We start from the raw sequence: 6,000 nt of genomic DNA, 5'->3' as shown, positions 1-6,000 counted from the left end.
ATTTAGTCTATTCATCTTTGATGTCAAATGGTTCAAGGTGATATATAGAGGTGCTCAAGCAACCGTGAAGAAACATCCAAATGGGTTCTTCTAAATTGATTCCACCAAGTTTTGGAATGATGAGAAAGATACCTTCATACTACCTCAACACTGTCAAGTTAGTAACCCAACCAATCCTAAATTAAATCTTGATATAGTATAATAAAAGTGTAACCCCTTTACTTTGTGATATTAGGTTGTGTTTCACGCCGATTGAATTGATCCCCCTCGTTTCAAAACATATCTTTCAAGATCAAGATGTGGAGGCCGAATCTCTGGATGAGATGCAAGTACTACCTCAAATCGGCTCATTGAAAGAAGACGATGAAGGAAACATTTTGGATGGGGCCGATGAAGAGCATGAGGAACATCAATCGGAAGAAGATCATGAGTCACCTATCAATCATGACAATGCTTCATTGGATCATGATAGTGATATTGATATTGATATAGAACCCCATCTTTTCATTGAGCTTCCATTAGATATAGACATTGATGAAGCAACACATATGGATTTATTACAAGATGGGATAGACTCGTGATCTTGACATTGTTTCGCTTCTCAAAAGTTTTCAACTATCTTTTTTTTTTGCTTGAAACATGGCTCCAAGGGTTTTAATGGATGATTTTTTAAAACTATATATCATTTTTTGTGTGCATGTGACATGTATTTTTAGAATTTAGCATCTAATAACTCTCTCGAATTTCATGCAGCGAAAATAGCAGCATAATTTCACTGTTATATCTTCGCTGTTCAGCAAAATGAAATTTCACTGTTATCTTCGTTGTTCAGCAGCAAAATCACAGTATAGCAATGAAATTTTGCTGCTAAAGGCGCTGTTCAGCAAAATGAAATTTCACGGAGCAGTAAATGGAATCCCCGACATCCCGACAAAAAAAGCATTGTTGAAACGCTGCTAGAAAACATTGTTGTGCCCCTGACATGTTCTAGTGAAAGACTAGCTTTCACGAACAATGCAATGAATGGAAGTCATGTAAGGACTAACTCATTTCATATAACCAGCTAGTCCATTTACATGTCCGATCATAACTGACGTGCCATCAGTACACCCAAACATACCATGTTACTAATATCAAGATTCAATTGTGATAAGAAGAATATGTAAGATTAATATAAGTGACTTCAGGTTTCACATTGAATTTCTAGAAAGCCTAAACTAACTATCATAAACTGAAAGTCCTCTATAAAAGAGGCATACACAATGAGGTACTGAATGAGAACAATGTCAGTCAATTCATCCATCATGAGGCTAAAGTAACTAGAGTACTTTATCCTTTGCAAAATTTGTTGCAATATAGCCTCACTTATGCAATTAACAAACATTCCACAAGCCTTGCCATTGTGATATAGATCATGTGTCACGTATGGACACTTGTATAATGAGATAAAGGTTGTCACTAAAATAGTAGGATACTTGCTAAAAGAGACCTCATCTTTTGCAACATGGTATGATGCAGCAGCAAAAAGATTAAGGGTGGCCTGGTCAAGTACATCCTTAGATCTATTCATCCCATCCTCTATTGAGACTCTTTTGACCCCAAAAAGGTATTTTGTATCTTCATGTGCCCTACTTTTTGCATGCTCTATCAGAGCATTATGTAGCACATTAATAGAGCCTAATTTTCCAAACTCACTTTTTGAGCGAATGTCATTTTTGTAGTATTTACAAAATATCTCGACATCAAAGTTGTCAAAATATGCCCATTCAAATGTAGCCGCCTAAGCCTCGTTCCAAGCTTGCCTACTACGATGCTCTATCCCTATATCTTTCTCTAATTCAGATGCATCCAAGTCTACCACAACTGATATTCTATCTTCCTCGACTCCATGCAAGAGTCCATCTTTGGGATAGCTGCCACTTCTTGGAGTGCTTAGAGGACGGATTTTGCTAAGTAAAACCAAGGCAAGTTGTATAGCGTCCTTTGATGAGGAGGTATCTCTCTAGTCTCCATTCAACCATAAAATCTAATCAAAGTCTTTCTCTACATCTCTCTCCTTCTCTCTATATCCATATTTTTAGCTTTCCCAATGTTCTTAGAGATTAAAAAGATGCATTTCTCTAAGATTTTAAAAGTACTAAGAAAACACCATACATGTAAAAGAAAGCCAAAATTACATAATAGATTCACTTAAAGGATTCATTCAATGTGAGATTTCTACATTTATAGCCTACATGCATGCAACATCATGCTTTCATAAGTGGACTTATCCATGGAATTAAGTGATCCTAAGCTTTAGATTTAAGACTTATTTAATCAAGGATTAAGTCATAGTGAGAGACATGGATTAAGTGGATTAATCCATGGAATTAGGTGATCCTAAGATTTGGATTTGGGTGGAAGCATGTTAACGTGCTATGCTTTTTGCGGTTGTTAGCAGTAGTAGTTTTAAAAAATGGGCATATGGTAAAATTTTCGCGAATCAAATCATAATTTGTCAAAGATTATACATCAAGATTCTTTTTTTCAATAGCTTTCCAATGTTATATAGCATGATAGAAAATTTTGCATTGTGGGTCATCTTTGGATCTAGTTAGCACATCCAAAAATTGTGCTAACTAGCACTATCATGAGACATGCTTTTTTGACCACGTTAACATGATTTGACCTATTTAAGACTTATTTTATCAAGGATTAACGCATAGTGAGAACCTTAAGGATTTGAATTGACCAGCAATCACTATTATATTGCTAGATGTACAATTAAGACTCAATAAATACAGTGTAACCCACAAATATTAAAGAGTTCATTACATTGATTTATGAAGCTTAATAAGGACCTTAGATCTTGATTAATAAAAATAATTAATGAGAAACATTAGAAATGAGAGGAAATTATTATTTATAATAAATATGAGCTAGTGTGACTGACCTTCCTACTTATTATGTCCCTTTCTTGAATGTAGCATGACAATGGATGGTAATACCAACAAGTTACAGCACTACTTTGTCACCATGCTGAGGGTAGGACGTTGCATAAGCTAACCTGCTAGGCCCTCATTTCAATATTCGGCCAAAGAACATGGCCAAGGCCGCAAATATCAAGTTTAAACTTGTGAGAATGCCTCATTTGTTGTAAATTGATTCAAATGTACCTGCATTATGCAAATCGTGCTGCATGTGCATTGCATACATGTTCTTTTTAAAAAATAATAACAAAGAGGAAAAAATCATATTACCCAAACACAAGGCCATGATTTTTTTTTTTTTTAATGTAGCTAAGTCTTAATTTGCGAAGCAAATTAAATCCCACACCATGATCCGCGACTTCTGCATGTGAGGCGAGATAAATATTGATGAGTGCACATAAAATTAAAAACTAGATGATAGATAAGTGCGCTTTACTTAATGCCCTAAGGTTGCTTATTGCCTTGGGTAGATTTTTGCACAATCTCGCAACTACCTTTCTACTCCCTCCTCTGTTTTCCCTTGTGAGTGCCCTTGTCCCTGCCCCTAGATCCCCTTCTTCACCTCCTCGTTTCTATCTCTCCCCCCTCCTTCGCCTTGGATGACATCGAGCATCACACCATTGAGCATGAGCAAGGCTATCTCTAAAGGGGACATGCCTCCTTTTGGATATTTTTCTTTGAGGACTTAACACCTATAGTCTATTTTGTTTCAGAACTTCGTGGTGGTAATTTGTAACTTTCTCTTGTGGTGGGCGGCTAGCCGATCATCCACACTCTCACTCCATTGTCACTTTCTCTTGTGGTGGTGGGCGGCTAGCCGATCATCCACACTCTCACTCCATTGTCACGCCGGAGAGCTCCATAGTCAATGGGATGTAAAGAGTGTGCTCAATCTTGCTATAATGGGAGCAAGAAAAGGCTCTCTACTTTGTTAATCTCTCACACTCACTTGAAAAAGAAAAGGTTATGCAAAAAGAAAACCACTAATCATATCCTAATCACAATTGCACTCTATCATGCAATGCAAGATTACAACAAATCACATGAGAGAGAGAGAGAGAGAGAGAGAGAGAGAGAGAGTTTACATACAATCTATTGCAAATGGAAATGATTATGGTTTGCTTATTGAGAAATCGACTTATGTACATGTGACTAGTGTTCACACTTGGCCGGCCATGACTTAAAAATAGTCCATGGCAGCCTTTTACTAGCCTAAGAAGTTACGTATGAAGTCCAAGACTTCCCCTATTTTAAAATAAGGCCAGTGTAAGACTATGCACTCATAAAGTACAGTTACCGTCATACAAAATGTTACATCTTTTAAAATACAAAGACGTCTTTTTAGTGCAAAAATAAAGTGACACATCGTAAGTTGGCGGAAGGCCCTACAAAAATAGAATGGTCAAGCCATGTTAATCGGAGTGGTTAACATACCCCCCTTCCTAATGGTGACCGCATCCTTGCGTCACCTATGTCGATCTTCATGAAGGCGTAGTAAGGTCCAACTCACTGGGACGTTGTCGCAAAAGTTGTGGATGTGTAAATTAGAAGCACTTACCTTGTCTTCTAATGATTAACGTGTTGTTGATTGGGGATTTTGCCAAAGAGCTGCACATGGTGGTAATTTACAACTTCCTCTTATGGTGGGTGACGAGCCGATCATGTGCAACCTCACTCCATTGTCACACCAGAGAGCTCCATAGTCAATGGGATATAAAGAGTGTGCTCAATCTTGTTGTGATGGAAGCAAGAAGAGGCTCTCTACTTTGGTAATCTCTCACACACACTTGAAAAAAAAAAGATTATGCTAAAAAAAACCACTAATCATATCCTAATCACAATTGCACTCCATTATGCAATGCAAGATTACAACAAAACACATGAGAGAGAGAGAGAGAGAGAGAGAGAGAGAGCTCACATTCAGTCTATTGCAAAGGGGAATGATTATGCTTTGCTTATTAAGAAAATGACTTATGTGCATGTGACTAATGTTCACACTTGGCTAGCATAACTTAAAAATAGTCCATGGCAGTCATTTACTAGCCTAAGAAATTACATATGAAGTCCAAGACTTTCCCTATTTTACAATAAGCCCAATGTAAGGTTATGCACTCATAAAGTACAGTTATCGTCATACAAAATGTTATCTTTTGAAATACAACGACATCTTTTTAGTACAAAAATAAAGTGACATCATCGTAAGTTGACAGAATGCCCTACAAAATAAGGTTGGTCAAGGCCATGTTAACCGGAGTGGTCAACAGGAATTCTACCAAAGGAGCTCAACAAGTTTTCAAAGATTATGTTTACTACTATGTAGTGACAATTCTTTGGATCAATGAACAAAGATAAACTTAGGTAGCACACTCATGGGCTCAGTCTTGTAGTGGATGCCCTACAAAAATAGGATGGTCAAGGCCATGTTAACCTGAGTGGTTAACAGGAATTCTACCGAAGGAGCTCAACAAGTTTTCAAAGATTATGTTTACTCCTATGTAGTGAAAATTCTTTGGAACAATGGACAAAGATAAACTTAGGTAGCACACTGATGGGCTCAGTCTTGTAGTGGAAATGCCTTGGATTAATGGATAAACACAAACTTAGATTGCACACACATGGACACGCTCATTGAAGCCCCATAAACATTCACAAGATAACAAGGTTCATAATCCATTTAGATTTCAATCACAAAAAATCTTCATGAGGGGTGGAACAATTACTCTAGGTACAAGATCCTTGTGAGCTAAAGTCATCACATCACTATACTCATGTTCACCTCCACATATTGTCAACCTTCTTTCACATGACACTCTCAACCCTTTAAAATAAATGTTCATCTTGTCTTTCTTACCATATATATGTACGTATATATGTAGATATATGTACTAATCTGTAGGCAGATAAAAGGGGAATGGAAGGTGAGAAGCTCATCTCTTGGATCACTTCATCAACAAGCGTTGGGACTCACCCAACAATTCAAAGCAGTATACATCAAGCATATTTTCCATAGTGAAAATCATCAAGCAGATCA

This window comes from Cibotium barometz, chromosome 7 (assembly GCF_041138505.1).
Source record: "Cibotium barometz isolate CiBa-2024 chromosome 7, ASM4113850v1, whole genome shotgun sequence".
In the NCBI taxonomy this organism is placed as follows: Eukaryota; Viridiplantae; Streptophyta; class Polypodiopsida; order Cyatheales; family Cibotiaceae; genus Cibotium; species Cibotium barometz.
The sequence above is the reverse complement of the archived record's forward strand: the minus strand, read 5'-3'. Positions refer to the sequence as shown.